The following is a 24,101-nucleotide window of genomic DNA, read 5'->3' as shown; positions in this document are numbered from 1 at the left end:
AAGCCATGGTCCGCAGAGAGCTTCCAAAGAAGCATCATAGGGATCTCATTGTTAAAATGCATCAGTCAGGAGAAGGGTACAAAAGTATTTCCAAGGCATTAGATATACCATGGAACACAGTGACGACAGTCATCAAGTGGAAAAAATATGGCACAACAGTGACATTATGAAGAACTGGACGTCGCTCCAAATTTGATGAAAAAGATGAGAAGAAAACTGGTCAGGGAGGCTGCCATGAGGCCTACAGCAAAATTAAAGGAGCTGCAGGAATATCTGACAAGTAATGTGTGGTACATGTGACAACAATCTCCGGTATTCTTTATATGTCTGGACTATGGGGTAAAGGGGCAAGATAGAAGCCTTTTCTTAGGAAAAACATCCAGGCCTGGCTAAATTTTGCAAAAACACATCTGAAGTGTCCCAAAAGCATGTGGGAAAATGTGTTATGGTCTGATGAAACCAAGGTTGAACTTTTTTGGTCATAATTCCAAAAGATATGTTTGGTGCAAAAACAACTGCACATCACCGAAAAAAAACATACCCACAGTGAAGCATGGTGGTGGAAGCATCATACTTTGGGGCTGTTTTTCTTCAGCTGAAACAGGGGCCTAGGTCAAGGTAGAGGGAATTATGAACAGATCCAAATACCAGTCAATATTGGCACAAAACCTTCAGGCTTCTGCTAGAAAGATGAACATGAAGAGGAACTTCAACTTTCAGCATGACAACGACCCAAAGCATACATCCAAATCAACAAAGGAATGGGTTCACCAGAAGAAGATTAAAGTTTTGGAATGGACCAGCCAGAACCCAGACTTGAATCCAATTGAAAATCTGTGGGGTGATCTGACGAGAGCTGTGCACAGGAGATGCCCTCGCAATCTGACAGATTTGGAGTGTTTTTGTAAAGAAGAGTGGGCAAATATTGCCAAGTCAAGATGTGCCATGCTGATAGACTCATACCCAAAAAGACTGAGTGCTGTAATAAAATCAAAAAGTGGCTCAACAAAGTATTCGTTTAGGGGTGTGCACACTTATGCAACCATATTATTTTATTTTTTTATTTTTACTTCCCTCCACCTAAAAGATTTCAGTTTGATGTTCAATTGAGTTGCATAGTTTATGCGTCACATCAAGCGAAAAAAGTTCTGAAATGATTTGTCTTTTGTCTCATTTTTTACATCACAGAAACCTGATGTTTTCTACGGGTGTGTAGACTTTTTATATCCACCGTATATAAGGGAAGCACAACGCTTTACTGTATTTAGAACAAGCCAGGTCCCTTTAAATTATTTCATACCAAGAATCTCAAGCATCTGACAAAAATAAAAATTTGAAGTGAGTTGCACACTATGTACCTCCCCTATTCCACAGATCCCAGACAGCAAATGCTACGTGGACTTTAACCCTTAAGCCCCATACACACTATCAGATTATCTGCTGAGTTTTTCCTTCAGATTTACCAAAACCATATAATATGAGAACAAACCTTAGGAGTTTCAATGTGTATGCAATCAGGCAGGCCCTTCTACTACATGGTTTTGGTAAATTTGAAGGAAAAACTCAGCAGATAATCTGATAGTGTGTATGGGGCTAAAACTATACTAATTTCCTTCCCTGCTTTCTTAACACTTTTTTGTGTACCAGAGACAATTTATTTTAAACTCTCATCTGAAACAGCAGTAAACTGATGGGATTGCCCCGCATTACAACCCTTCTGGTAGCCAGTTCTGGAAATGATCCAGTAACTTAAATGTTTCTCCTGGTCTGATAAACCTGCTGCTGTATTCTTTAACTTTATGCCCATGTCTCGAAGGAGATATAGAAATCATTGTTGATTCACCAATTAAATGTTGCCAGAGCTTGTATCCTTAGCTCCTGGAAAAGCCCAAACCCACCAACAGTGAGGTATTGGTTTGCCTGAGTGAATGACACCCAAGAGACAGAAGACCTTACCGATGTCCTCAGAAACAACAAAAATTCCCAAAAATTGTATTATTGGGAAGAATTTAAATGCTCCTTCAAAGCCGTACCAGTATGTTGTGTTGTCTGTACGGGCCACCCGTCCGCAAGTACCGTATTTATCGGCGCACTTTTTTCCCCTTAAAATCAGGGGGAAATCGCGGGTGCGTGTTATACGCCGATCTCTGGGCGACTTTTAGCGACCTTCGTTTCTTCTCGGCGGCTTCGGGCCTCCTTCGGCCATTCTCGGCAGCTTTCGGGCACTTTTGCCCGTTCTTGGCGGCCGAAAGCTGCTGAGAGCCGGCGAAAGCTGCCGAGAACGGCCGAAAGCCGCCGAGAACTACCGAGAACCACCGAAATACACAGGACATCCGGCTCTGTATCTCGGTGGCGCCATTTTTAAAAGGCAAAGCTGCAAATAAAATTGACAAGGCTGCAAATGATGGACAAGGTTGAAAATCACACTGACAAGGGTGCAACGATGGACAAGGCTGCAGGACAAAGCTGCATATGACACTGACAAGGGTGCAATGATGGACAAGGCTACATGACAAAGCTGCATATGACACTGACAAGGGTGCAATGATGGACAAGGCTACATGACAAAGCTGCATATGACACTGACAAGGGTGCAATGATGGACAAGGCTGCATGACAAGGCTGCAAATGATGAACAAGGCAGCAATGATGGACAAGGCTGCTGATGGACACTGATAAGGCTGCATTGATGGGCATTTAAATTTAAGTTTTTTTTCTTTAAACTTCCCACCTAAAAGTTTTTTTCCTTAAAACTCCCTCCTAAATTCCCTCCTAAACTTGAGGTGTGTGTTATACTCCGGCATGTGTTATACGCCCGATAAATACGGTAGTTACGGTAGTTAAAGAGAAACGTGAGTTACCATGTTTAGCAGAGTTTAAAAGCTGTTACAGGCATTTGGCGTTTCAAATGTCTCTGAACATCCATCTGAACTCATTTTTTTATGTTTCAAAAACTTCAAAAATTTCCTAAACTCAACTGCCTAGAAACAACTATAAACAACCCCGTGTACATGTACTGATAAGATAACATAGAGGAGAGTTCAGGAGCAACTGAAAAAAAATGTCCAACTGCTAATAAACATTAGTTTATCAGCAGTAATGTACATGAAGCCCAATGCCGCGTACACGACCAGTTTTTTTCCATCAGAATAAACTCTGACAGTTTTTCCAACGAAGTTCCGCTGAAACGGACTTGCCTACACACAATCACATCAAAGTCCAATTGTTTAGAACGCGGTGACATACAACACGTACGACGGGACTAGAAAAAGGAAGTTAAATAGCCAGTAGCCAATAGCTGCCCATGCGTCCTTTTTGGTCTGTCGGAACAGCATACAGACAAACAGTTTTCCGTATGGAATTGATTCTGTTAGAAAGATTTAAAACATGTTCTATTTCTAGGTCCGTCAGAATTTTCAAAAAAAAAAGTCCACTGAAGCCCGACCGTGTATACACAGCATAAGTGTACCATCCAGCCACAGCAGCTTTCAGCCTCTCAGAGTTTCACAGGCTACCGGACCGTTGGGACTGGACCGTACTCCTGTGCCTCCCACCAGTACCAAGCACTGGGATCTCATGCACTCTGGCTGCCCATACATTCAATGATTGAGGCTCCGTTCATACGATCGGACCGATATGGTCCGTTTTTCAGGTGGACCCAATCGGACCACCCATTGTCCTCCATGGGGAGGCGGATGTTAGCAGATAAGTGTCCGCTGACACCTACCTGACATCCGATTCGCCCAAGTTTTTTTCTTCAGATTTACCAAAACCATGTAGTGCAAGGGCCTGTCTGATTGCACACACATTGACACTCCTACAGTTTGACCTCATATTATATGGTTTTGGTAAGCCTAAAGGAAAAACTCAGCAGAAAATCTGATAGTGTATATGGGGCTTGGAGATAGATTCGCCATCTGTCCAGCAGGTTGAATCTGATAAAAACAGACAGGCTGTCCATTTTCAACCAACCTCCCCATAGAGTAGGAGTGAGGATGGACCTGTCATCTGCCTGCTCAGCGGGGATCAACGTGCTAAGGTCCCGCGTGCCATATAAAGCACTGGAAACACACTTTCTGCAAACTCTCTGCAATCAATTGCTGCATATCCTTTTTCTATGCCCGCAATCCAAACATGAGAGATAAACCCCTGATCTTTAAGGTCTGTGATGGAATCAAGATATGGTATTTTTCTACCAATTATGCTCACCAGCTGCCCCTGGTGTGGGATGTGAAGGGAGCAGTGCCACATCACAAGTGACACATTGCACTGTTTACTTTCTTGTTTATCCCTACTTTATTGAAAAACCACAAAGTGACACTTCATTCACCGCAGTTTTGCAATGTGGTGTACTACGTTGTAAAAGTTCTTATGGAAAATGTCCCTGCCTATGTGTTGGGACTGCATTGAGCAAGGCTGCACAATGTGTGGGATGTGAATGGGACATTAGATATATATCTTCTTTAATACATTTGTATTCAGCCCCAATGAGGGGGCCTTGTGTACTGAAAGCCTACTATAATATCCACCATAGTTAACTATAAATGGTATACCTGCTTAGATTTGTCATTCTGACCTACGGATGACCAAGACGTTGCTTATAGGGAATCACTCATAATCATAAGACTGCTCTTAAAGAGTCAAGTCACCCACATAAAAAAATCTATCAATAAATATTGTATTACATGCTGTTCATACTCACTCCATCACTATGGGATTTGTTGTCTGTATTTAAAAAAAAAAAAAAACTGGTTGATCCTGTTGTTTTCAATCTCCACATTCTGCTTATGTCCCCAATTCAGCTAGGGAATTTGCAGAGCAGTGTTGGCAGCTCTGCACATGCTCAGTTTTCAGTAAGTTTCTATGCTAGGCATTCCCTTCCTACCACATCTGAGCAATATAGAGTAACACATGTGGGAGCTTATACACAGTGGTAAATGACAGCCCACTCCCTCCCTCCATGCCCACTAACCAGTTAATACAATGGGGGCAGGATATTACATGTAGATTGATGAAGGCTTTACCTCCCTCTTATTCCAAGACACAGGCTGGAGGGGCGTGACACAGCCTGTGACTGGCAGAAATCCACCCACACCATGTTATTGCCAAAAAACTATACAGGCATACCTCACTTTTAAGTACACAATGGAGTTTATTTACAAAAGCTGTGAAGTGCAAAATCAGGCTCACTTCTGCATAGAAACCAATGAGCTTCCAGTTTTTATTACCAAAGCTTAATTGAACAAGCTGGGGTTAAAATCTCATTGGTTTCTATGCAGAAGTGAGCCTGATTTTGCACTTTCCATCTTTAGTAAATAAACCCCAGTGTGTACTTAAAAGTGGGGTATGCCTGTAAAGATTTGATTTCAAATATGTAATTGTATGGCAATTGAAAACAATTTAATAATATTAATTATTTATTTTTACTCTGTATTCCAAAGGCCGTTTTTTTATTTTCAACGTGTGACCAACAACAGAGGGCTAGAAGCTCCTCCTGCTTATGTTTCCCTGCAGACAGGCTGGGAAAGAGCTGGGTCACGTGACAGCTGTACATAAATTAGGAAAAGGGTACTCAGATGTTTTTTTTTTTATTAAAATAATTACAGTGCCATCATCCATATACATAAATAGAAGGGACAATGTAAATTAAACATTGTGTGTTTAGTATGACTTTAAGGAACAATAGGTATTGAAACTATATTGATTAGGAGATTTATATTTAACTGTTATTAAAGTTATTGCACATTAAACTGAATGGCACCATTCCTCACAAGACAAATGCAGAATATCCTGGTGTAGAAATAAGCAACAAATGTACTAGTAATTACAATGTATTTATTTACAGTTTATTGGTGGAGTAACACGTAGAGTCTACTAAACAGAGAAGTGATAATTCTGTGACTGCCCGTAACAGCTGATTGTGTTCAAACTGTCACCAGCCCCTGATGTGTGATTTCACACATATAAATTTGTGTAGAAACCTTATAAATATTTATTATGTGTGGTTCTGCATTTTAGGTAAGTGCAGAGGGAGGTTTGCTAGTGTAAACGGGCTGTAATCCCACTTTACATTCATAACACAAACCTAAAATTTCATGCCAGTATCATTTATACTGTAACAGTGCATTTTCTTAGCACTGATCACTGTATTGCTGTTACTGGTCCCCAAAAAGTGTCACTTAGTGTCCGATTTGTCCGCCGCAATGTCACAGTCCCACTAAAAATTGCTGATCGCCACCATTACTAGTAAAAAAAAAATGCCATAAAAATATCCAATAGTTTATAGACAAGATAACTTTTACTCAAATCAATCAAAAATATGTAGCGGAATACATATTGGCCTAAATTGATGAAGAAATTAATTTTTTTTCCATTTTTTTATTAGATATGTTTTATGGCAGAAAGTAAAAAATATTGTTTTTTTTCATAATTGCCGTTCTTTTTTTGTTTATAGCGCACAAAATAAAAACCACAGGGGTGATCAAATACCACCAAAAGAAAGCTCTATTTGTTGGAAAAAAAGGTAAAATATATTTTGTTTGGATACAACGTCGCACGACCGTGCAATTGTCAGTTAAAGTATCGCAGTGATGTACCGCAAAAAATTACCTGGTCATTGGAAGGTTAAAAATTTCCGGGGGTTAAAGTGGTTAAAAATAATACTGTGTGTTTTTCAGTCCAGTTGAGGTGGAATTTCAAGTAAAAATTCGCACCTCAATCGCACCTGAATCAGTGGATGAAACCACACAGACTCCTTTTAGGAAAAACCTTTGCTGTAAAAGAGAAATGCAGGTTTTAAAAAAAAAAAAAAAAACATACATACTTACCGAGGTGGATGCAGTATCAGTCCGATGCTACATTTGTCCCCTGTCACCTCTACACCAAGAACTGAGTGAGCAAAGACTGCCGATCGCTCAGTTCTTGGTCTTCAATGGCAGAGAGCCGGTGACTGTAGATCACCGGCTCTCTGCTCTGACCCTCCAGTGCTCACTGGGCTGTGGAGGGGACATGATCGTCTGGCTCAGGTGCTGAGCAGCGCTCTGAGAGGCTAAGCCAGCTGCAGGTCAGACATCTTGGTGAACCCCAACATTAAAGTCAGGATTCCTGCAGAATCTGGACTGGCTGAGTCGACAGCAGGTTTTAGCTGAGTAAGGGACACAGGAGTGCAGAGCAAAGTGCACTCCTGCAACCTAGAAGAGAAGTAGGGCCAAAAGAGGCTTGGCCCTGCTTCTCCTTTAATCACTTCTGGACCACCCGTCGTCGTTATACGTCGGTTCTTTGACACTAAAAACCATTGTTATAGCAGCAGATAGCTGCTGTAACCCCACTATTCTTAAAAATGGCAGGTGGTCTGCATTCAGATAAAAGTGGTCTCCGCGGCGGTTTCACCACAAGATCACTTTTATCAGCAGCGGGAGAGGTAACTCCACCCCTCCTGGCGCTCTGTCCGCTTACCGGTTCCATCAGTAGCAGCGGAGACAATCTGATCTCTCCCCCGAGAGGCAGGAAGTCGTGTCAGGAAATGATGGCCCCCACTCTACTCCATACTATTGGATGACAGAAGCGACGTCAAAGGTCACTTCCACCTAATGGTCTTAAAGGGGAATTTTTTTATTTTATTTTTTAAAGACTTTTTTTGTATTGCTTTTAAGTCTAAATGTTAGATCTGAGGTCTTTTTGACCCCAGATCTCCCATTAAATTGGCCCTGACCTGCTTATTTCCATTACAAGGGATGTTTACATTCCTTGTAATAGGAATAAAAGTGATACATATTTTTATTTATTTTTTAAAGACAGTGTCAAATTTAAAGATAAAAAATAAAATAAATAAGGAAAAAAAATTAACACGCCCCGTTCATCTGTGCTCATGCACAGATCGAACGCATACACAAGTCATGCCCACATATGTGAGGTATCGCCACGATCGTTAGAGCGAGAGAAATAACTCTAGCATTAGACCTCCTCTGTAACTTAAAACTGGTAACCTGTAGACATTTTTAAACGTCGCCTATGGAGATTTTTAAGTACCAAAGTTTGTTGCCATTCCATGAGTGGGTGCAATTTTGAAGCGTGACATGTTGGGTATCAATTTACTCAGCGTAACATTATCTTTCACAATACAGAAAACAATTGGGCTAACTTCATTGTTTTCTTATTTTTAAATTTAAAAAAAAATGCATTTGTAAGACTTCTGAGCAAATACGATGTGACATAAAGTATTGCAGCGACCGCCATTTTATTCTCTAGGGTGTTTGAAAAATTATATGTATATATATATATATATATATTGTTTGGGGGTACTAAGTAGTTTTCTAGCAAAAAAAATATTATTTTAACTTGCAAACAACAAGTTTGAAAAATAGGCCTGGTCCTTAAGTGGTTAAAAGAATCTCAACATTTGCCTAACTTTTTTTTTTTAATCCAAATATAGGAATACCTAATGATATCTAAAGTAGGGCACACATTTTAGTTGGTAAAAATCAACAGTGGATTTCTACTGTAAATTACGTTTTTTGGATCTAATGGGGTCATGCCTACTCTTATCATATGGGAATTGAATTGACACAGATCTTCAATACATTCACTATCTCTATTTCATTTCATCATATGGAAATTTGCATGTAGGGAAAATGGCATTTGCTAGAAAGAGGATGTTTTTGAAGCATTACCATTTCCACCATGTCAATTGAGTTCAAATGTATACATAACTCAATGCATGCAATATTTGTTTTGATATAAATTGATATATTCTGACCTTGTGGTAGTTGGTCAGGAAGTATGTGTGTACATATACATGTGTGGTAAGAGCATTAAGCCTCATGCACACGAGACGCAGTTAAACGCGCGTTCAGATGCAGTTGGACAGTTTTTTCAACTGCACCTGAACTCATTCAATGTTATCCTATGTGTCCATGCACACAGTCTCGTTTTTTTCCGTTTATATGCAGTTGCGTTTAATCTCGTTTTTCCAGAAGCAAAAAAATGCGTTCAGAAACAAAAATTTCTGCGTTTCAGACGCAAAACGCGGCAAAACGCGGTAAAACGCGGCAAAACGCCGCTACCGCGTTTAGCCGCGTTTGCGTTTATATGCGTTTTTAAAGGTGACCTTTTTTTTTACATTAAAAATCTCAAAAATGATTGCAAATGATGAAAAACCATTAGAAAAATATTTTAAACAATTGCAATTGCAAGTGGACAATCCACAACTTGTGGCAAGTGACGTGGCAAGTGGACAATCCACAACTTGTGGCAGATGGCATGGCAGGTGACGTGGAAAGTGGACAATCCACATCTTGTGGCAAGTGACGTGGCAGGTGATGTGGCAAGTGACGTGGCAAGTGGACAATCCACAACTTGTGGCAGGTGATGTGGCAAGTGATGTGGCAGGTGATGTGACAAGTGGACAATCCACATCTTGTGGCAAGTGACGTGGCAGCTGACGTGGCAAGTGACGTGGCAGGTGACGTGGCAAGTGACATGGCAAGTGGACAATCCACATCTTGTGGCAAGTGACGTGGCAGGTGATGTGGCAAGTGACGTGGCAAGTGGACAATCCACAACTTGTGGCAGGTGACGTGGCAGGTGATGTGGCAAGTGACGTGGCAGCTGACGTGGCAAGTGGACAATCCAAAACTTGTGGCAGGTGACGTGGCAAGTGACGTGGCAGGTGACGTGGCAAGTGATGTGGCAAGTGGACAATCCACAGCTTGTGGCAAGTGACGTGGCAAGTGGACAATCCACAACTTGTGGCAGGTGACGTGGCAGGTGACGTGGCAGGTGACGTGGCAAGTGAACAATCCACAACTTGTGGCAGGTGACGTGGCAAGTGACGTGGCAGGTGAAGTGGCAAGTGACGCGGCAAGTAGACAATCCACAACTTGTGGCAGGTGATGTGGCAAGTGACGTGGCAGGTGATGTGGCAAGTCACGTGGCAAGTGGACAATCCACAACTTGTGGCAGGTGATGTGGCTGGTGACGTGTCAAGTGGACAATCCACAGCTTGTGGCAGGTGGCATGGCAGATGACGTGGAAAGTGGACAATCCAGATCTCGTGGCAAGTGACGTGGCAGCTGACGTGGCAAGTGACGTGGCAAGTGGACAATCCAAAACTTGTGGCAGGTGACGTGGCAGGTGACGTGGCAAGTGACGTGGCAGGTGACGTGGCAAGTGATGTGGCAAGTGGACAATCCACAGCTTGTGGCAAGTGACGTGGCAAGTGGACAATCCACAACTTGTGGCAGGTGACGTGGCAGGTGACGTGGCAAGTGAACAATCCACAACTTGTGGCAGGTGACGTGGCAAGTGACGTGGCAGGTGATGTGGCAAGTGACGCGGCAAGTAGACAATCCACAACTTGTGGCAGGTGACGTGGCAGGTGACGTGGCAAGTGAACAATCCACAACTTGTGGCAGGTGACGTGGCAAGTGACGTGGCAGGTGATGTGGCAAGTGACGCGGCAAGTAGACAATCCACAACTTGTGGCAGGTGATGTGGCTGTGGACAATCCACAGCTTGTGGCAGGTGGCATGGCAGATGACGTGGAAAGTGGACAATCCACATCTCGTGGCAAGTGACGTGGCAGGTGATGTGGCAAATGACGTGGCAAGTGGACAATCCACAATTTGTGGCAGGTGACGTGGCAGGTGATGTGGCAAGTGGACAATCCACAACTTGTGGCAGGTGATGTGGCAAGTGATGTGGCAGGTGATGTGACAAGTGGACAATCCACATCTTGTGGCAAGTGACGTGGCAGCTGACGTGGCAAGTGACGTGGCAGGTGACGTGGCAAGTGACATGGCAAGTGGACAATCCACATCTCGTGGCAAGTGACGTGGCAGGTGATGTGGCAAGTGACGTGGCAAGTGGACAATCCACAACTTGTGGCAGGTGACGTGGCAGGTGATGTGGCAAGTGACGTGGCAGCTGACGTGGCAAGTGGACAATCCAAAACTTGTGGCAGGTGACGTGGCAAGTGACGTGGCAGGTGACGTGGCAAGTGATGTGGCAAGTGGACAATCCACAGCTTGTGGCAAGTGACGTGGCAAGTGGACAATCCACAACTTGTGGCAGGTGACGTGGCAGGTGACGTGGCAAGTGAACAATCCACAACTTGTGGCAGGTGACGTGGCAAGTGACGTGGCAGGTGAAGTGGCAAGTGACGCGGCAAGTAGACAATCCACAACTTGTGGCAGGTGATGTGGCAAGTGACGTGGCAGGTGATGTGGCAAATCACGTGGCAAGTGGACAATCCACAACTTGTGGCAGGTGATGTGGCTGGTGACGTGTCAAGTGGACAATCCACAGCTTGTGGCAGGTGGCATGGCAGATGACGTGGAAAGTGGACAATCCACATCTCGTGGCAAGTGACGTGGCAGCTGACGTGGCAAGTGATGTGGCAAGTGGACAATCCAAAACTTGTGGCAGGTGACGTGGCAAGTGATGTGGCAGGTGACGTGGCAAGTGGACAATCCACAGCTTGTGGCAAGTGACGTGGCAAGTGGACAATCCACAACTTGTGGCAGGTGACGTGGCAGGTGACGTGGCAAGTGAACAATCCACAACTTGTGGCAAGTGACGTGGCAGGTGAAGTGGCAAGTGACGCGGCAAGTAGACAATCCACAACTTGTGGCAGGTGATGTGGCAAGTGACGTGGCAGGTGATGTGGCAAGTCACGTGGCAAGTGGACAATCCACAACTTGTGGCAGGTGATGTGGCTGGTGACGTGTCAAGTGGACAATCCACAGCTTGTGGCAGGTGGCATGGCAGATGACGTGGAAAGTGGACAATCCACATCTCGTGGCAAGTGACGTGGCAGCTGACGTGGCAAGTGACGTGGCAAGTGGACAATCCAAAACTTGTGGCAGGTGACGTGGCAAGTGATGTGGCAGGTGACGTGGCAAGTGGACAATCCACAGCTTGTGGCAAGTGACGTGGCAAGTGGACAATCCACAACTTGTGGCAGGTGACGTGGCAGGTGACGTGGCAAGTGAACAATCCACAACTTGTGGCAGGTGACGTGGCAAGTGACGTGGCAGGTGATGTGGCAAGTGACGCGGCAAGTAGACAATCCACAACTTGTGGCAGGTGATGTGGCTGGTGACATGGCAAGTGGACAATCCACAGCTTGTGGCAGGTGGCATGGCAGATGACGTGGAAAGTGGACAATCCACATCTCGTGGCAAGTGACGTGGCAGGTGATGTGGCAAGTGACGTGGCAAGTGGACAATCCACAATTTGTGGCAGGTGACGTGGCAGGTGATGTGGCAAGTGGACAATCCCCAACTTGTGGCAAGTGACGTGGCAAGTGGACAATCCACAACTTGTGGCAGGTGCCGTGGCAAGTGACACGGCAAATGCAAGTGTACAACTGCTCTCTATGCTGCTGCTGCTCACTCTGATCAAAATAGCAGAAATAGTTAAAAAAAATGCTTTGAGAGCTTGGGGAGGGTCTACATGATGTTATCTAAATAAACGCGTCTAAACGCAAACGCGTCTAAACGCGTCTAAACGCGTCTAAACGCGACATGCAAACGCGGCAAAACGCGCGTTTCTAAACGCGCGTTTCAGCTTTTTTTTAACAGAGGTTTCATCTGCGTCTCGTGTGCATGAGGCCTTAGCTGCCAGTTTCTTGTGCCAGGCTTTGCATAGCAACGACAACTGAATCAGTATTTGAATCACCAAGCATTGAAGGAAAATATAATATGCTGTGTTATAAAAGAGGCTACAACTGTAACATTCATATAGACGTAGAAAGCTGATGAAAAAATCTCATCAACGCTTAGGTGTTCTAGTGAAAGTGTTCCGCTATAGGATCAAAGTGTCATAATTATCCACAACAACAACAGATAAAGGGTTAGTTCACCTTTACCAAAAAACTGCCTATGCAGATAAGGGGTGTCTATAGGTAAAAGCACAACTGTGTAGCTTTGACTAAAGTGAAGAGAAGTATGGGGTTTTTGTAGAATCATACTTACCTAGCTGGGAGCAGCATTGGTCCCCCATCAGCTCCAACACTGAGAACCGAGGGATCAAACACCATTGATTGCTCCGTTCTCACAGCTCCGTCAGCAGAGAGCTAGTGAGCCGGGGGGGGGGGGGGGGGCAATCCAGGCATGTGGATGGATCCAGACCATATGGTCGTGATCTTGCCCGAGCATGGATTGGCTCTCAGACGTCAGTCGACAGCGGGCTTCAGCCGCTGTCAGCTGACAATGAGTGCATGCTCTTGCTATTAACCTAGGCCATTTTTTTAAATACGTAAATTTCAAAAAAATACAAAGGCCAAAAAGGCTATTGACCTCAGCTCCAGGTCATCACAGAGCACCCACATCTTGTATCTATTGCCAGTTTTGGGGTCTCTAGACCCCTTGAGGTCTACAGCCTATTTGGCCTTTGTATGTTTTTTCCACGTGTACATATTTTAATAAACATTTGTTTATTCCTGCACAAGCCTTTGTGCCTTTTTGTTGTTTTCTTTTATTCATGTAAATGTAGCTACTGAAAAAAGCATGCTTAAAACAGAACTTTTACTCATGTTTTTGTCTTCCCTTAATCTGGCTTCCCAGACAACCCCCCCATCCCTTATCAAATTGCACGTTTATCTCTTAATTTATTGGGGGAAGAGCTGCTGCCTTCCTGGACTAGGACAAAATAATGCCCCCCTCCTACCCAACGCTTTCTGAGGTGCCCACTGTACATGGGCAGTGCAACATCATCAGGAGATGGGCTGCTAGGACCTGGTAGAGACAGCCTGCCCCCTGATGACATCACATACAAGACAGTGGTGTCGGTCCCAGAAGTGCAGCGGCGTTGGTGGAGGACAGAGGGACATCACTGGATTGGCTAGGCAGGTGAGGATGTTATCTCATCCCACCACAGTAGACCAGTTAAAAAAGGGATAATATTAAAATTAACCCTGGGTGCATAAAGTAACTCTTTAAATCATAACTCCAGGATTAAAGTGACCTACTAAGCAAGAAAAAAATACATCTTATATACTTAATAGACAAATATGACTGCCAGCGACACATATATAATTACAATCCAAAATCAGATCGGATCACAAATGCAGAGGCCTGGCCTTTTAAGGATCCTCACCACATCCAAGTACACAGCAATAAAGAAATAGGCCACACAGCTACTGAATTCCAAATGTATTGCATTTATAAGGAGACTGGATCTACAATGCTGTGAAAAAGGATTTGCCCCCTTCCAGATTTTTTCCTTGCATATTTGTCACACTCAAATGATTCAGATCATCAAACAAATGTAATGTAATGTAATGTAAAAACTGCATTTCGGATTTACTCAGATTATCGCTGTGCAATATTAATATATGTTTGATGATCTGAATAATTTAGGAGTGACAAATATGCAAAAAAATTATTATCTGAAAGGGTGCAAATACGTTTTCACAGCACTGTATACCTCTAGCTGGAAGCAGACTCCATCATGGTGCTTTTGGCCCTTAACAGGACTTAATCATAGAGGTCTCAATGACTAAACCCTAATAAGGGTGAAACATGTCAACCGTAGACATTGCGCCCAACTTGAGATACATCCATTCCTCTAATAAATCCTTGGCTTTTGGATTTCGGAGGTTGTAAAGCCAAAGCCAGCTATAGATTGATAGATTCTTGACCGGTTCGGCAGGGACCGGTCCAGATTCAATCCATCTATGGCTAGGCTGGTTGTACTGAAGTCGATGGATTGATTTCAGTACAGCCAGCCTGTTGGGTTCTTTGCATGCAATAGCTCGCTATAACCGCCAGCAGTGATCACTGGGGGGAAGACTCCTCGCCGGCAGAACACAACAGCAATGCGGAAAGGATTACCCCAAACCACACTGACTGTATTGATGGGGGAGCCAATCATTTTTCTTCCAGCGACCATGGGTTGAAAGAAAATCGCGTCATCTGTAGCTTGTCCTATTGCTTTGTTGCTGAGCCTGCAGCACAGGCTGTGCAAAGCGTACACTATAGCCACGCATGATACTAGCGCTGGTATCAGCTGGAGGATGGAAGCACAGCACAAGGTATACTGAGATATGAAAACTAAATAGTAAAACACACATGCAAACATATTTTTATACTGGTGCCCAAAGTGGAACTTTAAAGAGCTTTTCTCAAAAAATGCCAAAGATGCTCCTAGCTGATTCAAACCCCTCCACATATGCGCTCTCTCTCCGTCGCAATAGCTTTGACCTGTGCAATGCTGCAACAGAAAAGGTAGTAGAGTGCACATGTGTGGGATTTGAGAGCTTGCTCCTGCAATTAAGTAACTACTGGGAATGTCTTAGCAACATCCTAGCAACAGCAAAGGATAGGATGATGCCACCTCTGAGAGTGGTTTGGCCAGGCTTCAGGAGGTACACATATGGCCTACACTTATAGCAAGGGCATTATCCAGCCTGCACGGTGGTTTTTATCTACATGTGCCCTTACCTGTATAGGCAGTTTTTTAGTATGGAAAAGGTGAACTAACATTTTAATATGATTATTTTCATTAAAAAGGGTCTCTTTCGCATGTATACAGTATACAAAGCACATTTAAAAGGCTACAGTTCTATTATAACTTTCCCACCAGTGCAGCCATTGCAAACAATACTTAACATTCTTCCAAAACTAGCGACAAGTTATTTTACACCCTGTTACACTTCCTCCAACAGTTGGACCTCTGACACATGTGCACTACATACACACATGAGGACTCAAGCAACAGACACAAAACTGCCTTTAGTTCTACCAGCAAAGAAAAGATCCACTATTAAGATTTTGAAATATTCAAGCAGGGTGGATTTTGATTTAAATCAAGTCAATTTAAATCCTGATTTAAATCACATAGTAAAAAAGCTTGATTTAAATCAACTCTAATTAAATCCTCATTTTTAAAGAGCAATTGTTATCTCTGTCTCACAGAGGCTCCTCCTCCTGACCCGCTGTTGACTCACCGACAATCCCATTCACTTTAATGGGACGGGTGTGACACAGCAAGGTGAGGGACGTGCTACAAGCAGGTGAGTGCCATGATGGATCTGAAATGGCAGGTGCACTTTAAATGTAAGGACTTATTCTTGCTGGTAGTTAGAATCTTTAATATTTGCAAACAAAATGAAGATTTCCTATTTAGAATAATAAGCTGTCAGGTAGTTAAAACAGCAATATCAGAACCGATTCAATCATACAGTTTGTAGTGTACATAGATTTGCAAAACAATGGAATAAAGAAATATCTCAGCTTGCAGAGCTTGGATTCATTGAAAACGTTTACCAAAAATGTAAATATTGTAGAATATACGGCCTCATGCTATGTAACTAAACTCCATTTCGTGCTGAATAAACTAAATTATTAATGTATCTTAAATAGAAAACTATCTTCAGATAGATTTTTACTCCCAAAGCATTTTATTAAAATAAATTTGATAAAAAATCAAAAAAAGAAGAACCTGTATTCAAGCATTTTTATATACAGTACTTAACCACTTGCCGACCGCTGCATGCCGATATACATCAGAACAATGGCAGCGGTCGGCAAATGGGCATACCTGTGCGTCCCCTTTAACTGACGGTGCGCCACCACAAACAGCGTTACCATGCCTGTGGGATCCGCAGACTCGATGTCCGCCGGTGTCCTGGCAATCGTGTCACGGAGCCGCAGAAGGGGGCTAAACAAGGCATTTTCCCATTCTGCCTTGTGACATGACAGAGATCACTGCTCCCTGTCATCGGCAGCAGTGATCGCTGTCATGTGAGTGGAAGACCACCCCCCCACAGTTAGAATCACTCCCTAGGACACACTTAACCCCTTGATCACGCCCTAGTGTTTAACCCCTTCCCTGCCAGTGTCATTTACACAGTAATCAGTGCATTTTTATAGCACTGACCGCAGAATAAATGACAGTGGTCCCAAAATAATGTCAAAAGTGTCCGATGTGTCTGCCATAATGTCACAGCCACGATAAAAATTGCCAATCGCCACCATTACTAATAAAAAGAAATTTATAATAAATCAATATACGCTTATTGCAATATTTTTTACCAAAAATATGTAGAAGAATACATATCGGCCTAAACTGAGAAAAAAAATATTTTTTTATATATTTTTAAGGGATATTTATTATAGCAAAAAGTAAAAAATATTGCTTTTTATTTTTCAAAACTGACGCTTTTTTTTGTTTATAGCGCAAAAAAATAAAACCGCAGGGGTGATTAAATACCACCAAAAGAAAGCTCTATTTGTGGGGGAAAAAAAGGCGGGGTGCAACGTCACATGACAGCGCAACTGTCAGCTAAAGCGGCGCAGTGCCGTGTCCCAAAAAAGTGCTCGGGTCAGGAAGGGGGTAAATCCTTCTGGGGCTCAAGTGGTTAAATAGAAAACTATCTTCAGATAGATTTTTTACTCCGAAAGCATTTTATTAAAATAAATTTGATAAAAATCTAAAAAAATCCGATTTAAATTAGAAAAATCTGATTTTTTTTTTTTTTTAATCATTGATTTTTATCCCCCCTGTATTCAAGCATTTTTATATACAGTACTTAAATTCCTTTTTGCAAATGTTTTAGCAATAGTAGCGTCAAAGTGACTTTAAATAATAGAAGGCTCAAAAACATTTACATCTCAAACGCTTTCGGTAAATTAAAGGCAAGCCTATCATCAAACGGCGTCTGTAAAAACTCACCATCTGTGCTTAAGCTGGCTGGAGCTGAAAGACGCCGAGGCTTCAATGAAGACCGTTCTACTAAACTCTTTGCTTTTCTTCTACTTTCCAAAGAAGAGAAACTACAACTCACAAACGTTCATGCGTGTAGACGTTACGAGCAACAAGGAGAGAGTCAGGTTGTCTTAGTTGCATTTCTGTCTGCTAAATCCACCCCTCAACGTAGTCATGGTTTTTTTCCTTTGGTGGAACATTATGATGCAGCCTTAACTAACAGCAGTTTTCCACAAAGCACTCAAAGTGATTAGCCTGGATGACCTGGCACACAATCTGGGAGTCACCGGGGAATACCCCAATGACTGAGCTGGTTGTTTGACCCTGCATTCCGAAATTACCACGAGGCTGCTAAAAGAAGGTTAGTACGGTGCTGAAGCTGCTCAATGAACGTTCGCTCACTTCCACTTCTCCTCTAGATCTATTTAAAAGTAGTAAAAGACAAACGCAGGCACTGTGTCGCTGTGCCAACCCAGGGGATGCTCGCTTACAAAACGCTTATTCTGTGCAGGTCCGGGAACAGGGCTGTCATTAAACACCTCTGCTAAGCGTAGTGCGACGACAGCGAGCCCTGACAGCCAATGAAAATGTCTGCCGTTATATACACGCTTCAGTATTGTACCATGCGATTTTTAACAGGGAAACATTCAGGATCTTCAAATCGAATTTAAAATGGAAAAAAAACACTGTATATTGCAGTTTACCAATCCTTAGATGTGGTGTCTCCATTCACTTTCTTTTATTACTTTTATTACTTTTCTTTTTTTTTTTGGCTTTTTCTTTATTTCCACCTGTGGATCTTTTATTATTTTTATTACTTTTCTCTTTTTTTTGGGCTTTTTCTTTATTGCCACCTGTGGATCCTGCTGTTATTTTATCTCTTCCTTTAACCAATTCAGCTCCAGAGCATTTTTTTTTCTTTGTCGCATATATGTAAAAATCCACATTTTTGGCAATAAAATTAGTGGTGCACCAAAATTTTGGCCGTCGAAATTGGGCAAAAAAAAAAAAAAGTGCAGTTTATGGAGCCGGAAAAGGGGCAGAGCCGCCCCGCCGGGTGCCGCACATGTGTCATCCTGGAGCAGCCCACCTCCCTCCTCCTCTCCTCGTGAGTGTCATGAGATGCAGCCTCACCAGTGCCTGTTAGCGCAATCTCACACTGTGTCACAAAGCTGGATTTGGATTGCTGTGTAGCCGTTGTAATGATTTCCCGCCTCCTAGACCGCCTCTTATGATAGACAGCACACTGATCTAATACCAGGAATCATTGTGCCGTGTGTCATAGGTGGCGCCACATTGTTACAGCGGCTGCACAGTGATTCAGATCCAGCTCCGTGACACAGTGTGAGATCATGCTACCAGGCATTGGCAGGCTGTATCTCGTGGCCACTGGTAGGCTGTATCTCTTGGGCACTGGTAGGCTGGAAATGATTGGCACTGGCAGGCTGTATGTCATGGGCACTGGCAGGCTGTAACTGATGCACACTGGCAGGCTGAATCTGATGGACACTGGTGGGTTGCATTTCATGGGCACTGGTGGGCTGCATCTCATAGGTACTGGCCGGCTGCATCTCATGGGCACTGGCCGGCTGCATCTCATGAGCACTGGTAGGCTGTACCTGATGGGCACTGGTAGGCTGTATCTGATGGGCACTGGCAGACTGTATCTCATGGGCTGCATTTTATGAGCACTGATGAGGCTGCATTGATCTCTTGTATCATGTCTGCAGTCTCTGACCATCTTCTGTACTATGTCTGCAGTCTCTGATCATCCCGTGTACTATGTCTGCAGTCTCTGACCATCTCCTGTACTATGTCTGCAGTCTCTGATCATCCCGTGTACTATGTCTGCAGTCTCTGATCATCTCCTGTACTATGTCTGCAGTCTCTGATCATTTCCTGTACTATGTCTGCAGTCTCTGACCATCGTTTGTACTATGTGTGCAGTCTCTGATCATCTCCTGTACTATGTCTGCAGTCTCTGACCATTTCCTGTACTATGTCTGCAGTCTCTGACCATCGTTTGTACTATGTGTGCAGTCTCTGATCATCTCCTGTACTATGTCTGCAGTCTCTGACCATCTCCTGTACTATGTCTGCCAGAGGTGTGCCAAATGGAGCGGTGCACTGGCAGGACGCTAAAAAAGTCCTGCCAGCAGCATCTTTGGAACGGTGAAGGAGCGGTGTATACACTGCTCCTTCACCACTCCTGCCCATTGAAATCAAAGGGGCAGCGCGGCTATACAGTCGGCATAGTTCTGCTGTAACAGCGCTTTGTGGTGGTTTTTAACCCTTTCTCGGCAGGGGGTAAATCCGCCCCGCTAGCAGCCAAATACCGCCGCTAAAACAACGGTAATGCGGTGCTAAAAATAGCACAGTTTTACCACCGATGCCGCTCTCACCCCAGTGTGAAAGGGGCCTAGGTCTTAAGCTTTTACTAAAATAAGTAATAATTGAATGAAGAGGCAATTAATTAATATGATAAAGATACAACTGGCCCTTTGAGAGCAACCATAATGCTCATGTGGCCTGCAGTGAAATTGAGTTTGACCCCTTTGCTATACACCAACGCTCCATATTGGTGTGCAGAGGAAAAAAATAGGCATGTAGCATTCTTGGGCAATGCAGGGTAAATGCATTAAAGAGTAACTCCACTTTTCTTTAGAAAACAGCATTCCCCTCTGGGTGATCTATGTACATTTTAGGGATTTTACCAAACATTGTTGCAGATTGAAGATATCCTTTTGCGTGTGTCTGAGTCCATGTGGAAAGTAAATCTAATGGGACTGGTTTCATACTTATCAATCAGCTGCTGCACCTGCAGGGCTCTAATAAGGGTAACTTGCAGGGCCTGCATCCCTTTAGATGTAATCTTAGTGCAGACTTCTGGGAAAATCAGTGAGCCAATCACACAAGCAGGAAATTATGTATCTGTGGGGCGTTCTGAACACTTTCTATGTACAGAACACCTCCAGGTTGCCATATTGTATTGCATTTACCCTTTAAGTTACAGAAAAAGAGAAAAGGGGTCATAAAAAAGCTCTGTAACCTAAATAAAATGCATTGCAGCATGGCACAGGGAACTGGAGCACAAGTTAAATAAAAACAGCTTGCACATGCTGTGAGTGAACCCTAATAATGATCAGCGTGATGTTAATAATTTTATCAAGGTGTGTAACAGCTTAAAAGAACTTTGTTTCTATGTATAGTTCATAATTATACACGTCGATGGGATAAGTCATATTTGCTCATAACATGCTAAGGTTTTGCTTCCTGTTTTAGGCTCAGTTCACATTGCTGTGACATGGGATCCGACTTGCGAGAGCACAAATCGCATGACATGTCAAATTCAATGTTTCCCTATGAGAGTACTGACGCTCCGACTTTAGGAAAGTTTCCTGCACTACTTTGGTCCGACTTTGACACGACTTCAATGCCATAGAATGCAAACAATCACATTTAGCCTACGTTTCCACTAGTGCGATTTGTCATGTGATTTTGGACACATGAAGTCCCATGACAAGTCACAGTCCCATTGATTTCAATTGCATCCATTCCAATCTATGCTTTGAAAATAAGTAACTTTGAAAAGGTGCCTGCACTGCATTGATGCAATTTTTGATGCGACTTTGATCCAAAGAGTGTAAAGTTGGATCAAATCTGCACTCAAAGTCCAATCAAATGCTGTGTGAACTGGAATCCGTCAGACAATTCGATCGTGTATGGGCTCTAGCAGACTTTTTCTTCTCAAAAGTCCAGCGGACCTAGAAATAAAATATGTTTCGAATCTTTCCGACGGACTCGAGTCCGTTCAAAAAAAAACGGTCGTCTGTGTGCTAGTCCGACGGACTAAAACAGACGCTAGGGCAGCTATTGGCTACTGGCTATGAACTTCCTTATTCTACGACATCATGTTCAAATCCGTCAGACTTTTAGAGTGATCGTGTTTGGCCATGTCCATTTGTTTGAAAGTCCGCCGGACCTCAGCTGCAAAGTCCGTCGAATTGTCCGCCGGACCAAGTCCGTTGAAAAGTCTGGTCGTGTGTACACGGCATAAGTCGCACTCTAAAATCGCATGACTTTGGGGTCGCAATGGTCGCAATAGTGGAAACATAGCCTAAGTCTGATCAAAGTCCGACTGAAGTTGCAGGACAGATCTGAGTTTCATGACGGAGCAGTGTAAACTCGGTTCACATTGCAGCGATGCGGCAACCCCGAAAATCCACTGCAAGTTCCTGCATCGCATGTCTCCTGGTAGCAGTTCACACTATGTGAACTGCTGGGAGTGTCAATTGAAAGTTAATGGCACCCCAAATCAGTTTGCATATCGCAGTGCGAACTGAAAATTCGGACAGGAATCGGATCGCATGGGTGTGAACCCCCATGTAATCCGATTCTGCTGCGGACCAAAAAAAGGGTCCTGTGTGAGTTTGGTCCGAATGTGATGCATATTCAGCTATACTATCTGTATGGCTGAGTTTGCATCCCACAGACATCGCATGTGACTTGATCTGCAGTGCGGTGCGAATTACATTTGATGTCACACATCGCACCAGTGGGAACCAGCCCCTGGGCTTGATTCACACCTATGCATTTTTAGTGCTTTTTGCATTTTGCAGATTTGAAATACCGTTTATTTAACATGGTTTCCTGTAGTAAGGATGAGCTCAGGCGCCAACTCCACGTGCCCGCCAGGAGGCTCACACTCCACATCGCTAATCACAGGCAGTGAGACATTAGCCAATCTGTGCAGACATAGATTGGGAAATGTCTCACTGCCTGTGATTACCGCTGCAAAGTGTCAGTTTCCCGGCGGGCACAGGCAGGGGCACATGGACTTACAAACACACCTGAGCCCATCCTTATTCTATAGTGCAGAATGCAAAAAGCACTAAAAACGCATAGGTGTGAATCCAGCCTTCAAGTGTGTTTTGACTGCAAGTCTGCAGATTTTCATGTATTACAATGGAGTAGCGTGGATGACAGTCCTCAGGCTATAGCTTACATACTTTGTGTTGAGTTTTATTTGAACGCAGCAAGAACTGTTGATGTGTAATTACACTGCAGGTAAAACAAGTCAAACACAGACTTTTCCTTCATTTTGTGTCCAAGTGCATGCATTTGAAGGCAGCATTCATCAACTACTCCCATCTACATGAGAACATAAAGAGCTACACAAAGTTGCTGCAAGACTACAAATAAGTCAACTGACCCTCAAATAAATTGGGTAAAAATTCAGTTCAGTTTATCCAATCATGTGAAAAGCAAATTCCTGTTCACTTGAATAGCCAATCACGTGCAGATGAAAGTAAAGAGGAATGTGCTCCATTTTACAAGATTGAATAAGTGTAGTGAATACTCACTTGATTTATTAAGTATACCTTCTTAATACCTTTATCTAGTCCTTAAAGGAGTTGTAAAGGTAGAAGGTTTTTATCTTAATGCATTCTATGCATTAATATAAAAAACCTGTGTGTAACAGCCCCCCCACCCCCTAATAACTTATCTGAGCCCCATATCTCTCCAGCGATGCCCACGAGTGTCTTAGCCACCCGGGACACTCCTCCTGATTGGCTGAAAGACAACAGTGGCACGATTGGCTCAATGTCACAGCAGCAGCACCATTGGCTGTCAATCAAAGTCAATCAGCCAATCAGGGGAGGGGGGGGGGCTCAGGACCCCATGTCTGAATGGACACACAGAGCTGTGACTCGGCTCCAGTGCCCCTATAAGAAGCTGCTGGCTGTGGGGGCACTCGATAGGAGGGATGGGACAGGAGCAGCAAAGAGGCACCCAATAAGAGGAGGATCGGGGCTGCCCTGTGCAAAACCAACTGCACAGAGGAGGAAAGTATAATATGTTTGTTATGTTTTATTTTTTATTTTTTTTAAACAAGTCTTTACAATCACTTTAAAGCCCAACTCCATCATCGGTTCTTTAGCTAAAACATTGCATATCTCAAGTAGTGAGTGCTTGGGTACATTCTATATGCTATATTAACCACTTGACCCCCGGTTTACCTCCTTCATGGCTATTTGTTTCAATACGGCACTGCATTACTTTAACCACTCGCCTACTGGGCACTTACACCCCCTTCCTGCCCAGATCAATTTTCAGCTTTCAGCACTTTTTCACTTTGAATGACAACATTGTGCCCAAATGGTCAGGTGAGACCAAAATATAACTTTTTGGCCTAAAAGCAAAACGCTATGTGTGACAGAAAACTAACACTGCACATCACCCTGAACACACCAGCCCCACCGTGAAACATGGTGGTGGCAGCATCATGTTTTGTGGATGCTTTTCTTCAGCAGGCACGGGGAAGCTGATCAGAGTTGATGGGAAGGTGGATGGAGTCAAATACAAGGCAATGTTAGAAGAAAACCCATTAT

General features: G+C 43.5%; 1 protein-coding gene across 6 annotated transcripts in view; it reads right to left on the bottom strand.

Moving 5' to 3' along the window:
* TIAM2 (TIAM Rac1 associated GEF 2) overlaps positions 1-24,101 on the bottom strand; it is a 437,269-nt gene that overhangs the window by 270,298 nt on the left and 142,870 nt on the right. For 2 of the 6 annotated variants that reach the window (XM_077486238.1, XM_077486242.1), the window contains exon 1: positions 17,677-17,695. The exons of the other annotated variants lie outside the window; for them this stretch is intronic. The gene's annotated coding sequence lies outside the window, so the exon portion shown is untranslated. Of the gene's footprint in view, positions 1-17,676; positions 17,696-24,101 lie in introns of those variants that run through there. 6 annotated transcript variants of the gene reach the window in all.

The sequence above is a fragment of the Lithobates pipiens genome, unplaced genomic scaffold (genome assembly GCF_037356315.1).
Source record: "Lithobates pipiens isolate NorthernLeopardFrog02 unplaced genomic scaffold, aLitPip1_a1.2 Scaffold_18, whole genome shotgun sequence".
Lineage (NCBI taxonomy): Eukaryota > Metazoa > Chordata > Amphibia > Anura > Ranidae > Lithobates > Lithobates pipiens.
This window is presented reverse-complemented; position numbering and strand designations above follow the sequence as displayed.